Source organism: Mobula hypostoma, chromosome 17, assembly GCF_963921235.1.
Source record: "Mobula hypostoma chromosome 17, sMobHyp1.1, whole genome shotgun sequence".
NCBI classification, from domain to species: domain Eukaryota; kingdom Metazoa; phylum Chordata; class Chondrichthyes; order Myliobatiformes; family Myliobatidae; genus Mobula; species Mobula hypostoma.
Window position 1 is genome coordinate 15,504,659 of NC_086113.1, and position 17,627 is coordinate 15,522,285.

Consider the following 17,627-nt stretch of genomic DNA (forward strand, 5'->3'; position numbering starts at 1 on the left):
GCGTCGCGCTGTCAATCATTCCGTCCTTGGGGGCGAGGTCGCTGCGCTTCCGTGTGCGCCTGGGTCTTTGCTGGTGTGGATGTGTATCTTGCTATCAGCCTGTGTGCGAACCGGCAGTCGTCCGTGCCCGCATGCCTAGCCTTGGCCACATCTCCTCTGTGTGCCTTCACACATCACAGGAGAAGCCCTCCTCACCATCTACAGGGAGCGCTGCTACGAGAAAGCAGCATCCATCATCAAGGACCCCCACCATCCAGACCACGCTTCTCCTCTCGCTGCAGCCACCGGGAAGAGGTACAGGAGCCTCGGGTTCCACACAATCAGATTGAGGGACACGTATTACCCTTCAACCATCAGGCTCTGAACCAGCGTGGACAGCTTCACTCACGTCAACACTGAACTGATTCCATGGCCTCACTTTCAAGGACTCTACAACTCATGTTTTCAATATTAATTTATTCATGTTCTCATTTATTATTATTTTTGTATTGCACGTTGCTTGTTTGTTAGTTTTTGCATACAGTTTTTCATTGACCCTACTGTATTTATTTGTTCTACTGTGAATGCAGGATGGCAGGGTGGAGATATGTCTCTATTGAAGGCGCTCCTTCCCGCTGCTAGTCTGCAGGTCACCCTTGGACAAAGTGCAGCACCTACTTAACCTTCCCCCCCCGCCACTCCCCCAATCAGGATCATGTGAATCCGCGGGAGCAGGTGGTGGATGGCCGTACGAGCAGGACACGAGTCCTGGTTATGCGACCACACCAGGCGGACAATTTCTGAAGAGTATTGATAATGGCTGGGGTCACCCGTCTTGTCAAGACACTGTCCAGAAGATGGCAATGGCAAACCACTTCTGTAGGAAAATTTGCCAAGAACAATCATGGTCCAAACACCAAGATTGCCCACCTCATACAACACAGCACATAATGATGACGATGATGATGCCTGCAAGAAAAAAAATTCAAGCTAGTGTATTGTGACATATTGGTACTTTGATAATACATTTGCATTGAACTTTACGTTTGTGGGTCTCTTGTCTATTTCTTGTATGCTTTGTCTATGCCTGTGTGTGTGACAGCTTGTCTATCTGTCTCTCTGTGCACATGCAGTGGATGAAAAACATTTCTGATCCCACTCACAATCACACACCTTTGGGTCAGCAATTACAAACCAACCTGTGCTGGTTGACAGAATTAAAACTATAGTCAAAAGATTAAATATACCACACTGCAGTATAGTACTACTGGGAAGATGCTGGCTTGGATAGATGATTGGTTGGCTGGCAGTTGGAATAAAGTGGGCCTTTTCTCGTTGAATGTCAGTGGTGTTTCATAAGGGTCAGTCGACTACTGTGCACGTTGTATGCTAATGACCTGGATGACGGAATTGCTGGCTTAGTAGCCAAGATCGTGAATGATACACAGATATCAGGTAGTGTTGAGCAAGTGGAGAGTCTACAGAAGAACAGATTAGGAGAAAGGGCAAAGAAGTGGCAGATGGAATACAGGTGTAGGGATGTATATGGTAATGTACTTTCGTAGAAGCAATAACGGCCTAGACTATTTTCTAAAATGGGGGCAAATGCAAAAATCAGAGGTGCAAAAGGACTTGGGGGCCCTAGTGCAGGATTCCCTAAAGGCTAACTTGCGGGTGAGTCAATAATAAGGAAGAGAAATGCAAAGTTAGCATTCATTCCAAGAGGACTAGAATATAAAAGCAAGGATGTAATGCTGAGGCTTTATAAGGCATTGGTCAGACCACACTTAGAATATTGCGAGCAATTTTGGGCCAAGGATGTGTCGGCATTGGAGAGGGTCCTGAGATTTACAAGAATGATCCCAAGAATGAAAGAGTTAATGTATGAGGAGCGTTTGACGGCTCTGTGCTTGTACTTGCTGGAGTTTCAAAGAATGACGGGGGGGGGCGTGCACGCGCAATCTTATTGAAACTTATTGAATACTGAAAGGCCTAGATAGAGTGGACATGGAGAGGATATTTCCGTTAGTGGGAGAGTCTCGGATCAGAGGAAACAGCTTCAGAACAGAAGGACCTCCCTTTAGAACAGAGATGAGATTCACCACCAGTGGCTGGTGAATCTGTGGGAATCATCACCACAGATGGCTGTGGGGGCCAAGTCATTGGGCATATTTAAAGCAGAGGATGATTGTAAGTGATTGAACGATTATAGGGAGAAGGCAGAGGAATGGGGTTGAGAGGAATAATAAATGAGCCATGATTGAACAGCTGAGCAGAAGCCTAAACGGCTTAATTCTGCTCCTATGTTTTTTGGTCTGTACTCATGTGGTTGTCATTGTTTTTAATTTAACAACATCACACATGAAACAATTTCTGTAGCTATTGGCTTCCACAAGAACCAATTCACTGACAAGGTCTGTTATATGCTAATTCACATTAGTATTCATACACTTACCCACCCAGTCCTTTTCTCAAATAAAATCACCCCGTTACCTGTATCGTTTCATGCTGTCCATAAGCGAACCTGACACTTAGTTTAGTTCCTTCATCTGCACATTTGTTTGTTGTGCATTGTGACCATTATTGTTCTTGACAAATTTTTTCTACAGAAGTGGTTTAAATAATTCTTCTGGGCAGTGTCTTTACGAATGGAGGGAAGGTGTGTTTTATACCTCCTTTGGTAGAGATGTATCTCCACCCCATCATCTGCACATTTTTACTTAATTGTGTACTTCCGCTATCTTTTTATTCTCCTTTGCTCTCTCTTTCTCAGTTCTCCAAGTTTGTTCGCCCTCTTATTCATTTGCTCACTCCTCACCCGTTTTACTTTGTATGCACTCATTCTGTCCAGCACACAATGTTGGATTAGTCTGTAAAATTGTTACTTTCCTTGTTGTTTAACTTCCTTATGCTTGTTTGTATTTTTATACAATTACTACGTATGTGTATATATATATATATATATTTATATAATAGTTCAGTGGGTTTTCTAATGGTTGCAGTTCCTCTGTACTCTTCTGGAAACCTCCCAGTTTCAGTGTTGGGTGTTGCATTATTGGAAAAGGAGCTATCTTATTGGTTAATGGTTGTCTATGGAAATGCACTGGAATTAGCAACCTGGTATAAAAAGATCTGACCACGTTGGATCAGTCTCTTTGCTCTTTTGCTTCTTTAACTATGTCGTGCCCTCCCCTCCCCCCCGCCACTAGGCTGTTTTGTCTCCATTCTTTCTCTTTCTCTCTTCCACACACACAAACCCTCATGCTTCATCTTCCTGCTCGGCATGAAACGTCGGCTGTACTCTTTCCATAGATGCTGCCTGGCCTGCTGAGTTCCTCCAGCATTCTGTGTGTGTTGCTTGGATTTCCAGCATCTGCAAAATTTTCCTTGTTCATGGCCTAGATGGTACGGGTCCCTGATGATGAATGCTCTTTCCTGCTACAGTGCCTCATGTAGATGTGCTCAGTGGCTGGAAGGGCTTTACCTGTGATGAACTGGGTTGTATCCATTTATTTTTGGTAGGGTATTCTGTTCAAGATATTGGTGTTTCCATACTAGGTCATGGTGCAACCGTGATTTACCCTCTTTTCCAGGGAATTCTGAGGCAGATGCTTACATTCCCTTGTAGTTGCCATTTCAGGAGCCTCAGTTGGATGCCTGCCCTGAAGTTAGGACAGAAAGGGAAAACAAAACAAAATCCTCTTCAGCCTTTGAGGTTGGTTAACAGGTTTCACACATGATTACTTTCCAGCTGAGAGTCCTGTGTTGTCTAACTGTCCTTGTTTCTTTGAAATATAAGCCGATAAGACATAGGAACAGAAATAGGCCATTTGGTCCATCAAGTCTGCTCTACATCTCATCACTGCTGATCCATTTTACCTCTTGGTCCCAGTCTTCTGCCTTCTAACCTTATCCCTTCATGCCCTGACTAATCAATAGTCTATTAACCTCTGCCTGAATAATACCCAATGACTAGGCTTCCACAGCTGCCTACGGCAACAAATTCCATAGATTCACCTCTCTGTGGCTAAAGGAATTCCTTCTCATTTACTGTCCTCTATTTTGAGGCTGTGAACTCTGCTCTTAGGCTCTTCTATCATAGGAAACATCCTCTCCACATCCATTTTATCGAGGCCTTTCAACATTCCATAGGTTTCAATGAGGTCACCCCTCATTCTTCTGAATTCCAGTGAGTAGAGGCTCAAGACCATCAAATGTTCTTCATAAAACAAGCTTTTCAATCCCGGAATCATTTTCGTAAACACCCTTTGAACCCTCTCCAATGTCAGCACCACCCTTTTCTAAGATAAGGGGCCCAGAATTGCTCACAATATTTCCTGAGGCCTCATCAGTGCTTTATAAAGTCTCAACTTTGCATTGATTACATCAACACTGCAATTCATTATATCTATGAATTGTCCTTTTATTGATGTCTTCATATCCAATTCAAACTCTGTAGAATTAATGGACAGCATGGTCTTAATCTTATGAATGCTCGAACAGGTGAATGATAGAAATGTTTTAAAAATTACTACTAGGTCTCACCAATGCACGTGTTGCACCCAATGATTGAACAATATTCAATCCCATCTGCCATTAGCCACAAGCAGGGTTGAGTTACATCTCTACCAAAGGAGGTGTAAGACACTCCTTCCCTCTGCTGGCCCGCAGGTCACTCTTGGGCAAGGTGTAGCACATGCTTAGCCCTTCTGATCAGGATCATGTGAAACCATGGGAGCAGGTGGTGGATGGTTGTACGAGCAGCTGGTGCATATCTCAAGTTCTGACACCAGGCAGACAATCTCTGAAGAGTATTGATAATGGCTGGGGTCACCCATCTGTAGAGACGCTGCCCAGTAGGCGGCAATGGCAAACCACTTCTATAGGAAAATTTGCTAAGAACAATCATGATTATGAGATCATGATCGTTGACATCATGCAACATGACACATAATGATGATGATGATTAGTCAGTAAGTGATGCTTTCTTGCCTCTGTGCAAAAGGCATAGACAACATTCAGATGTGGCCCAATCATTTCACAAAAGTGCCAGGCAAGGTCAATCTCCAACATGAGATTTGACCTACCTACGCTGCATTACCATTTCTAGGTCTTCCAGATTGACATCCTAAGTGCCAACATTGAGTAGAACTGGACCAGTAAGTATCCTGCTACAAACAATTCACATCTGATACCTCAGGTTTTCCTTCAATTGCAAGGCACTCCGCAGAAGTGTAATGGAATACTGTACTTTCCATTGGTCTGAATGGATGTAGATCCAACAATCTCAGGAAGTTCCACACTATTCAGACAATGCAACCTCAGAGTGGTACCTCATCAACACATCAACAAATTGAAACATTTATTTCCTCTTCTGCAAGTGATATGGCGGCAGCAGCATGCATCATGCACAAAATGTGGAAAAGTTCCTTGCTAGGATATAAAAAGCACCTTGCAAATACTGTACATGACGTCTTCCACCAAGAGCTAGACAAGAACACCCCCAAGCTACAGACTCCTTTTCATGTTGCATCACATTCTTGTCCTAACCCACAATCTTCTCCTGCCTTACACTTTTCCTCGAGAATCTGCCCTAACATACACTCAGACCCTCAACCTTCTGCCTAATCTATGATCTCCCTTCCAAATATGACTTCAATTCTTCACCATTCCTATGTCTAAATCAGAATCAGATTTAGTATCACATTAAGTGTGTGTATATACACAAACACACACACACACACACATTGATGAATTCATGGCCTAAGGTAGAAGGAGTCAATTTTAGAAAACCTAGCACATTTATTTTTCAACATAGCCCCCTCTGACATTTTCACACTTAGTCCAGCGGTCATGGAGCATACGGATCCCTTCTTTGTAGAAGTTGTCGTCTTGGACCTCCAGAAAGTGGTCCACAGCAGGGGTGGTTGATAAGTTCGTGGCCTAAGGTAGAAGGAGATGAGTTATACAGCACTCGTTACATGCTCGTGCAAAAGAACAGAAATAAAAATAGTAATGTAGTGTTCATGGGTTCAATGTCCATTTAGGAATCAAATGGCAGAGGGGAAGAACTGTTCCTGAAGCACTGAGTGTGTGCCTTCAGGCTTCTGTACCTCACTCCCAATGATAATAGTGTGAAGAAGGCAGTCCTGGGGATCTTTAATGATGGACGTCACCTTCCTAAGGCACCACTCATTCCCGATGGTGATAGTGTGAAGAATGATGATGGGCCACTAAGGCATCGCTCCCTAAAGATGTCTTGGATACTACAGAGACTGGTACCTATGATAGAGTTAACTAATTTTAAAAGTTTCTGCATTTTATTTCACTCTTGAACAGTAGCCTTCCTCCCCCGCCCTGCCCTGCCACCATACCAAATGGTGATGCAGCCAGTCAGAATGCTCTTCATGGTACATTTGTAAACGTTTTCAAGTGTTTTAGTTGACAAACCAAATTTCAAACTCTTAATGAAATATAGCCACTGTCTTGCCTTCTTTATAGCTGCATCAATATGTTTCATCCAGGTTAGGTCCTCAGAGATACTGACACCCAGGATCTTGAGATTGCTCACTCTCTCCACTTCTGATCCCTCTATGAGGATTGGTGTGTGTTCCCTCATCTTACCCTTCGTGAATTCCACAATCAGCTCTTTGGTCTCGCTGATGTTGAGTGCAAGGTTGTTGCTGTGACAGCACTCCACTAACTGGTATATGTCACTCCTATATGCCTTTTTGTCACCATCTGAAATTCTGCCAACAATGGATGTACCATCAGCAAATTTATAGATGCTGTTTGAGCTATGCTCAGCCACACAGTCAAGGATGTAGAGAGAGTAGAGCAGTGGGCTAAGCACATATCCCTGTGGAGCACCAGTGTTACTTGTTAGTGAGGTGGAGATATTATTTCTAGTCTGCACAGATATAAACCCTTTAAGTCCAAAATATTGATGCAATCATAAAGGAGGTAGGCCAGCTACATTGGTATATACTACATTGGGAATTTGAGGAGGTTTTGGGATGTCAGCAAAGATCCAACACATTTCTGCAGATGTACCATGGACTTGCTACATCACTGCCTGGCATGGAAGCTCCAATGCACAAGGCTGAAGGAAGATGTGGAGGTTTGTAGACTCAGTCAGCTGTATCAGGGAGATATCTCCAAACGGCAACTCCGTAAGAAGATGGCCTCCATCATTTAGGACCCTCACCATCTGAGACATGTCGTCTTTTCATTACTACCATCGGGGGGGGGAGGGACAGGAGCTACGCTCATTGTTTTAGGAACAGTTTCTACTCCTCTGCCACCAGATTTCTGAATGTTCCATGAATCTATGAAGACAACCTCACTATTCCTCTTTTGCTATATATGTTTTTTACTGTATCTTATAGTATTTTTATGTCTTGCACTGTACTGCTGCCACAAAATAACAAATTTCATAACATCAGTAATAATAAACTTGATTCTGTTTGTCTTGTGGCAAAGCCCAGATTTCCGAAATGAATGAAAAAGTTGATGTATCACATAAAGCTATTTCAGAAGTAATATTGTAATCTTAGTTTTAAATGATAGTTCTCTTCAACTCTTTCAAAGCTACATTCAATTTTTTCCTCTGAGACCCACCACTTCCACACTTGTCATTCAGCCACACAATGAATTTAATAGAATTTCTTCTGATTTATTCTCTCAACATGAAACACATGTGGCTCTTCAATCATTTTATCCTTCTGACTTCTAATTTATTCCCATGACTCTAAATTCTTTCATCTTTCCAACGCTTCTTGTCTTTGGAAAACTGGCCCTCATCACGTCAGATCTTTGACCGGGACCACTCCCCCCCCCCCAATCATTTTGCCTGTCTCACTGCTCATCTCCTCAACTCCACTACACATAATTAGCATTATGACTCACAATCATTGCAACTGTTCCATACATTATCAGTTCAATCCCGTGATTCCCAGCAATTTCAATCCCTGAGCCTCGAACATTTCAAACCCCACCTTCAATTGTTTAAGCCTTTGTCCCAGCACTCCTTCAATCACTTGACCTATGATCTCATCCTTATGATCCCATCCTTATGATCCCACCAAAATCCACACCTCCTCCTATCTCTGATGACTCACGCTCTTGTCCGAAACCCACGATCTTCTCCTGCCTTTCACCCTTCCTTCAGAATCTTTGCCCTGACATACACTCAGTCCCTCAATCTTCTGCCTATTCTGCAAAGTCCCTTCCAAACATCCCACCCATGATCTGCTCCCAAGCCCAAACCTGCTATCTCAGCCCCTCAATAAAGTCATCATTTTCCCTGTCACCGCACCATACTCATCTACAAATGTAGCTCTGTTGTTATCTTTGAGCTTGAAAGAAAATCATTAAGTGAAAAACGTATTTTGGTCTTTTCCCTCTGAAAGGCAGGAGTTACGTCCTTTTATGTTGATATATAGTAGTGTTTTGCTCAACACGATCCTTCAGATTGTTTTACCTGCTTCTACCAAAGCAAGCAAAGAAGGCATTGAGCTCATCCGGAAGTGAAGCCTGTTGTCACCAATGTCACTTGATTTCACATTGTAAGGGGTGATGGCGTCCAAACACTGGTTGGTGTCTTGTGTTCTACCATTTTCACTCGTTAATTCCTTTCAAATGCAACCAAGTTCATGTCATATGGACGTACGTCACAAGTTTGCCACAGCTTAGAAATGCAAGCTCTGGAAGTCAGATGTAGATTTTTTTACTAACAGCGTGCCTCAATGCCCCAGAGATCTACGTTGGCTGGAGTCAGGTCCTTGTGCTTTGACTCTTGGTAGGGTCACCCATGCCAAGCAGGTCAAAGGGTAGAGGCTGGACTAAGAGTGGTCCACTGGGGGTTCAGCTCAGGGCTAACAATGCTGACCGGTCAGAAAAAAAGTTACGGAAACCTTCATTGCTGACCTAAACGCCAACGGCGTAATGGACGGCAAGTAAGTAAACAGACAGGCAGATGGATGAAGGAAAAATGGAGGGCTACGGGCTGCGTAGGAGGGAAGGGTTAGATTAATCATATAGTAAGTAAATATGGGCAGCACAACATTGTGGGCAGAAGCGCCTGTACTGAACCTGAATCAGAATCAAGTTTAATATCACTGGCACATGTCATGAAATTTGTTGTTTTGCAACAGCAGTACGTTGCAATATATAACAATAAAAACTGTAAATTACAATAAGTAGATATATAAAAAAGAAAAGTAAATTAAGTAAGTAGTGCTTAAAGAGTGGAAACATACTGAAGAAGAGTTTGTGGTTTCATTGTCCATTCAAGAATCTAATGGTGGAGGGGAAGAAGCAGCTCCTGAAATGTTGAGTGTGTGTCTTCAGGTCCTGTACCTCCTCCTCGATGGCAGCAATGAGAAGAGGGCATGTCCTGGGTGATGGGGGGTCACCGATGATGGGTGCTTCATTTTTGGGGCATTGCCTTCTGCAGGTGTCCTGGATGCTGAGGGAGTAATGCTCGTGATGGAGCGAGCAGAACTTAACAACTTTTTCCATTCCTGTGCAGTGGCCTCTTCCTACCAGACAGAGATGCAACCAGTTAGATTGCTTTCCATGCTACGTCGGTAGAAATTTGTGAGTGTTTTTGTGAATCTTCTTCTACATTTTAAGTCAAAATTAATTCCTATAACTAAACTGAGATGACAGAGCCTGACCCACATAAGAAAGAGAAACAGGTTGGGTCCATGCGGCTCCTTGCATCTGTTCTACCAATCAGTAACATTGTGGCAGGTCTCATCTGTGCCCTCAGTTCCAACTTTGATCGAAATGAAATCAGCCTCCATAGCTTCTTGGGGTAGAGATTTCCAAACTGCCCTAATCCTCTGACAGAAGAAATTCCTCTCCTTCTACACCTCACATGAAGCCACACTCTCAGTTCTCCACACCCCTCAAGAAGAAACCTGCTCAACACCTACTATGTCAATCCCACTTCGAATCTATCACGATTCAGTTTAGTATGTTGACATGTAGGCCCAACCTTCTCGCGGGAGTGTACCGGTTCGTGCAATGCTTTCCAGGTAAGACGGGGTTTCAGTTCCCACCACTGCCTGTAAGAAGTTTGTACGTTCTCCCCATGACTGAGTGGCTTTCCTCTGAGTGCTCCAACTTCTTCCCACATTCCAAAGATGTATGGGTTGGGATTAGTACGTTGTGGGCATGCTATGTTTGTGTCAGAAGCATGGCAACATTTGCCGGCTGCCCAACCATATCCTCACTGATTTCATTTGACGCAAACAACACATTTCACTGCATGTTTTTATATACATGTGACAAATAAAGCTGATCTTTCTTTCTTCAAGATAAATCCTTTGTCGCAGGAAGATATTTTAATTAAGTTAATTAAGTACCCCAGTGTCTGCAGTACATTCACCATGACTCCACCATCCCATATTCGAGCTGACATGGTTATAGAACTGTACCTTCTGGACAACATGACAAACCTCTCCATCTTGACCCCTAACTATGTCTAGAACAGATTCAGAAGTGGCAGAACAGTGATATCCAAACAGCAGGGAAGAGGCTTTGGAATCTTTGAAATTGACTCCAGTCTGCATTATCTCATGCAACCTGGTTAAATGTGGGCAAGGAAATGTGTTGTGTAGCACTATAAATGAGCCAAACAGGATAGACTCTGAATTATAAACACAAGAGATTCTGGAAATCCAGAGCAATACACACAAAATGCTGGAGGAACTCAGCAGGCCAGGCAGCATCTGTGGAAAGTCGACATTTTGGGTCAGGATGCTGCCTGGCCTGCTGAGTTCCTCCAGCATTTTGTGTGTATTTCTTTGGAAATGTTTCTTCTGTTTGTGACTTATCACACCATCTGCATTCTGGTGACTGACATTAACCAGAATATCGACCGGACGAACTCTATAAATACCATGACTATATGAGCAAGTCAGAGGCTGACTCTCTGCATTGTGTGACTGATCTCCCAACACTCCAATGCCCATCAGCCATTCATAAGTCTCAGTCAGGAGTATGCTGGAAGGCACTGCACTTGAGAGACTGAGCAATGTTTGACATTATCTAGATCAAAGAGGTTTGCTCATCTGATACCTCACCATTAATCCCGAACTGTCATCCCTTCCACCTCCAACGCAAAGTGGCTGCAGCGTTTACCAAGCACAAAATGCATTCCAGGCTATCTGCCAGAACTCTCCAAGCCAGCAGTCTCCATTGCTAAGAAGGATAATGATAGCAGCTACTTGGGAACACCACAGCTTATAGATTCCTTTCTAAGTTACACATTCCTCTCTGATTGCTGGGTCTGAATCCTGGTATTCCTCATCCAACAGCATTGTGTGAATACCTCCGTTCTCTGTTAGCCCACTGCTGCAGGTCAGGAAGGCAGCTCACAGACTCCTCTTCAAAGGCGAACATGGTAGCATAGGGGTTAGCATAATACTTTACAGCACCAGCAGTCTGTGATTCGGCTTCAATTCTGCAAGGAGTTCCTATCTTCTCCTTGTGACAGCGTGAGTTTCTTCCAGGTTTGGGGTTCCCAACCTGGGGTCCATGGACCCCTCAGGTAATGCTAAGGCTCTGCGGCATAAAACAGGTTGGGATCTTCCGCTCTGGATGCTCCGGTTTCCTTCCATTTTCCAAAGACGTACACGGGTAATGATGAGTTTGAGTACAGAGAGGAGATTAAGAACCTGGTGGCATGGTGTGAAGACAATAAGCTATCCCTCAACATCAGCAAGACGAAGGAATTGGTTGTTGACTTCTGAAGGAGTAGTGGACCGCACAACCCAATTTACCTCGGTGGTGCGCAAGTGGAACAGGTCAAAAGCTTTAAGTTCCTCGGGGTCAATATCACAAATGATCTGACTTGGTTCAACCAAGCAGAGTTCACTGCCAAGAAGGCCCACCAGTGCCTTTACCTCCTGAGAAAGCTTAAGAAATTTGGCCTGTCCCCTAAAACCCTCACTAATTTTTATAGATGCACCGTAGAAAGCATTCTTCTAGGGTGCATCACAACCTGGTATGGAAGTTGTCCTGTCCGAGACTGAAAGAAGCTGCAGAAGATCGTGAACACGGCGTAGCACATCACACAAACCAATCTTCCGTACGTGGACTCACTTTACACCGCATGCTGTCGGAGCAGTGCTGCCAGGATAATCAAGGGCACGACCCACCCAGCCAACACACTTTTCGTCCCTCTTCCCTCCAGGAGAAGGTTCAGGAGCTTGAAGACTCGTACGGCCAGATTTGGGAACAGCTTCTTTCTAAATGTGATAAGACTGCTGAACGGATCCTGACCCGGATCTGGGCCATACCCTCCAAAAATCCAGACCTGCCTCTTGGTTTTTTTGCACTACCTTATTTCCCATTTTTCAATTTTCTATTTATGATTTATAATTTAAATTTTTAATATTTACTAATTTAACTATTTTAAATATTTTTAATATTTAATATTTGTAATCCAGGGAGTGTGAAGCGCAGAATCAAATATCGCTGTGATGATTGTATGTTCTAGTAACAATTGTTTGGCGACAATAAAGTATAAAGTATAAGTATAAAGTTATGGTCAATAATTTGCGGGCATGTTATGTCAGCCTTGCCAGAACCATGGCAACACTCAGACCATAAGACCATAAGACATAGGAGCAGAATTAGGCCATTCAGCCCAATGAGTTTGCTCTGCCATTCCATCATGGTTGATCTCAGATTCCACTCAACCCCATGCACCTGCCTTTTTGCCATATCCTTTGATGCCCTGTCCGATCAGGAAACAATCAACTTCCGCCTTAAATATACCCACGGACTCGGCCTCCACCGCAGTCTGTGGCAGAGCATTCCACAGATTTGCCACTCTCTGGCTAAAAAAGAATTTCTCCTTATCTCTGTTCTAAAAGGTTGCCCCTCAGTTTTGAGGCTGTGCCCTCTAGTTCTGGATACCCCCACCACAGGAAACATCCTCTCCACATCCACCCTATCTAGTCCTTTCAACACTTGGTGGGTTTCAATGAGATTGCCACGCATTCTTCTAAATTCCAGTGAGTACAGGTCAAAGTTGCCAAACGCTCCTCATATATTAACCCCTTCATTCCTGGAATCATCCTTGTGAACCTCCTCTGGACTCCGTCCAATGCCAACACATCCTTTGTGAGATATGGGGCCCAAAATTGTTGACAGTACTTCAAGTGCAGCCTGACTAGTGTCTTATAAAGGCTCAGCATTGTCTCCTTGCTTTTATATTCTATTCCTCTTGAAATAAATACCAACATTGCATTTGCCTTCTTTACCACAGACTCAACCTGTAAGTTAACCTTCTGGGAGTCTTGCACGAGGATTCCTAAGTCCCTCTGCACCTCTGATGTTTGAACCTTCTCCCCATTTAGATAATAATCTGCACTATTGTTCCTTTTACCAAAACACATTATCATACATTTCCCAATACTGTATTCCATCTGCCAATTTTTTTGTCCACGTTTCCAATTTGTCTAAGTCCTGCTGCAATCATATTGCTTCCTCAGCACTACCTATCTCTCCACCTATCTTTGTATCATCTGCAAACTTTGCCACACAGCCATCAATTCCATTAGCAAAATCATTGACAAACAATGTGAAAAGTACCAGTCTCAATACTGACCCCTGAGGAACACCACTGATAACTGGCAGCCAAGCAGAAAAGGTTCCTTTTATTCCCTCTCACTGCCTCCTGCCTGTCAACCAATCCACCTTCCATGCCCGTATCTTTCATGTAATGCCATAGAATTTTATCTTGTTAAGCAGCCTCATGTGTGGCATCTTTTCAAAAGCTTTCTGAAAATCCAAGTAAATGCCATCCACTGCCTCTCCTTTGTCCACCCTGCTTGTTACTTCCTCAAAGAACTCTTAACAGATTTGTCAGGCAAGATTTCCCTTTACAAAAACCATGCTGACTTTGACTTATTTTATCATTAGTCTCCAAGTACCTCGAAACTTTATCCTTACTAGTAGACTCCAACACTTTCCCAACCACTGAGGTTAGGCTAATTGGCCTATAATTTCTTTTCTTTTGCTTTCCTCCCTTCTTAAAGAGTGAAGTGACATTTGCAAACTTCCGGTCTTCCAGTTCCACTTGTGGACTGTCCACAGCACATCCTTGGGCTGTGTTGTTCATTTACAAAAGAGCGATGCTTTACACTATATGTTTTGATGTATATGTGACAAATAAAGCTAATCTTCATCTATCTTTAAAGGGCATTTTAAAATAGGAAATAAATACAGGCCTTCCAAGTAATGCATCATAAAAAAATCGAATAAAATAAAAGACTTTCTTGATGTCTTCTCACGTTACATTCTCAGTGTATAAATCGCCTTCAGGTTATTGCTACAAAACCTTCTTTCCCAGTTCCCATAAATTTCCATTCAAGTAGAAGTAGTATCAAAAATAAAATTATCTCTACAGCTACAAGGAGAAATGTATTACGTTAAAATGGAGGTTAAAATCTGCCCACACAAACTCAAGAGATTTTGCTGATGCAGGAAATCTTGAGGAACACACATAAAATGCTAAATGGACTCAGCAAGTCAGGCAGCATCTATGGAAATGAATAAACAGTCGGCTTTTTGGCTGACACCCTTCATCGGGACTACTTTTGATAGTTAACTTTCCCTGACCTATAATCTCCCTTTTATTTGGAATGGACCTTTTTATCTTGACTGTATTGAATAACAGCAGTGACCCGAGATTAGAAAACATGTCCTTAATGTAATGTGAATAAATGGTAAGAAGCAATTATGTTTAATGCTAATCCTCAAGTTCTAGCATTTAGAGATATTTGGAATCTGAACAGATTAATACAGAGGATTTTGCACCGACCATGGTAAGGTGCCAGCAGGTGTTTTCAAACTAGAGATTATCTGTAAAGCACAGACACCGTTATACACTTCTGCTTGTAAACATAACTGAGATGAGATGGAAGGAAGAAATAGTTGAAATTACTCTCAGTAGTAGATGGGAGTAAAATGACTGGTTTTTAAAACTAAATCCAGATTAGAAAAAGACTTCCCATGGGCCCCTGTGTGGGATTTCTGTAAGGAACCATGGGCTATGCTGTATGTGCTGGTTAGCTGGTCTCGTTCACACTTGTACATTGCAAAGCAGAAGTCAGGAAAGATCTGTCCAATAGGTGGCGCTGTGTCTGTTGGTCTGCTGTATGGGACAATCCTCACTTTTGATATGAGGGAGGCACATAATCAAAAGCATATCTTGGAACAAAAAGTATTGCAGAGAGGGGAGTGGACCTATTTCAGTCTTTTGAATCCCATGGAAATCAGAAGTAAATTGCTCTATTGAGGAGGTTTTGAACAATTTTACGCCCCAATAGCTGGCGCTTACTGTCCAAGCCTTAATATAGTACTTCATGCAGTTAATTGGTAAGGTATCCATAGATCATATCTGACAGTTCTGACACTGAGTAAAGTTTGGAAAACTGATACTTGAGTTCACTCTTCATATCAGGTAGTCCGGTCACACACTATCAGAGCCATCCACTGACATCAAGAGAGATTTGAAAACTTGCAACTGAATATCCCTCACCAATCCCGGATATAGTGTCTGGGACTATCCCTTCACCAACATCCAAACACCAGACAGACGCTGAAACAAAGCCAAAATCCAGTCACAGCCCTTGTCATTTATTTATGTATGGAGATGCAGTGCGGAACAGGCCCTTCTGGGCCTACGAGCCACGCCAGCCAGCAATGCCTCAATTTAATCCTCGTCTAACCAAGGGACAATTTTCAATGACTAATTAACCTACCAACCAGAATGTCTTTGGACAGTGGGGGGGAATCAGAGCACCCGGAGGAAACCCACAGGGTCATGGAGAGAACGTACAAACTCCTTGCTGGCAGTGGTGGGAATTGAACCCAGATTGCCTGTATTGTAATGCATTATGCTAACAACAATGCTACTGTGTTAAATCCCACTGTCTGCTTCATGGGTAAATATTTTAAACCATCCACCAAATCCATTTCTTCATTTGTTATAGCCTGTGTAGACCTTTGGGGGTGTGTCTGTTTCCTGATCATCATTTGCCTTCCCATAAGTCCCTCACATGACAAAACATATCCAATACCTGAAGCATTGCGGTAGAAAGCTCCACTGTGGCACAAAGGTTGGCCATAGGCTCCTGCTTCTCTGTTCAGTTCATCCTGTGTTAGAAAATGTTAATGTGGCCATGGGAGTGCAAAGTGGGGGGGGGGGGGTGATTATAGTCAGTCTGTCCAATGTTGTCCATCTGCTGTAGAATTTTTTTTTTAAATTTCAAAATATACCTTATTCAAAAATAAAATTATATGCAATAAACCACTCAATGACTCTCAATCCTTTACGTATTATGTTTCCCTTATGGTCTCTAGATATCCATACTTTTGGCCACCCACATGGCACTCTGTTGTTTCATCTTACCACACCATTGTTGAGGGGTATACTCCCCGCCACCCGTCCCCTCCCACTCCCGTGGGAGAAGAACCCTAAACTGTGGTCCTTCCCCACCGGGCCTTTGCAGTGGCTGCACCAAGTTTCAGTGCGTCCCTCAGCACGTACTCCTGCAGCCGAGAATGTGCCAGTCGGCAGCATTCTCCCACGGACATCTCCATGTGCTGGCAGATCATCAAGTTTCGGGCCGACCAAAGAGCGTCTTTCACCGAGTTGATGATCTGCCAGCAGCACCGGATGTTGGTCTCCGTGTGCGTCCCCGGGAATAGCCCGTAGATCAGAGAGTCCTCTGTTACGCAGCTGCTGGGGATGAAATGTGACACTAGCCCGTCCATCCTCCTCCACACCCCCTTTGCGAACTGACAGTGTGCAAAGAGGTGGGTCTGCTGTAGAAATGGCACAGTTCTAGGTTACCTTCTCTAAAGATGTGAACTCACGAATCAAAGCCAACATGTTAGCTCTTACTGATGAGCCACCTATGGTTGAGATGGATTTGACTACTCCCTTCATTGGGTGTAAAAGCACTAAACCTCTTTAGGGCTTTAGAAGTGGAGTGGGAAAGTTGTCCCTATAAATATGCAACCACAAGGAAATCTGCAGATGCTGGAATTTCAAGCAACACACATAAAAGTGGCTGGTGAACGCAGCAGGTCAGGCAGCATCTCTAGGAAGAGGTACAGTCGACGTCCCACTTTCAAATCTCTTACTAGCTTTTCTTCCAGTTAGTCCTGACGAAGGGTCTCGGCCCGAAACGTCGACTGTACCTCTTCCTAGAGATGCTGCCTGGCCTGCTGCGTTCACCAGCAACTTTTATGTGTGTCCCTATAATCATGGTAATTTCTTAATCCAAAAAGAGTGAGGTGTTATTTAGATATTGTAATATTGTCATTGGTTGGAGGTGGCTCCATGCCAATTGGATGCTGTTGGCTTCACTTTAACAGTGACTACGTTTCAGGACAGCTCCATTTACGAGAATGTCCTTTAGCTTGAAACTCAAAAGGCAACGTAAAGTGTTGGCCTTCCAACACTGCCGCCCCCCCCCCCCCGCCGAATGAGTCTTTAATCTCACTCTGTTAGTTCCCCATGAATGGTTCTAAATGCGGAAAATCAGAGTGAGCAATTTGATTTCCACACCTTCCCAATGTATCTAACAGATCAAAACAACAAGAGCAAAATCAAAATT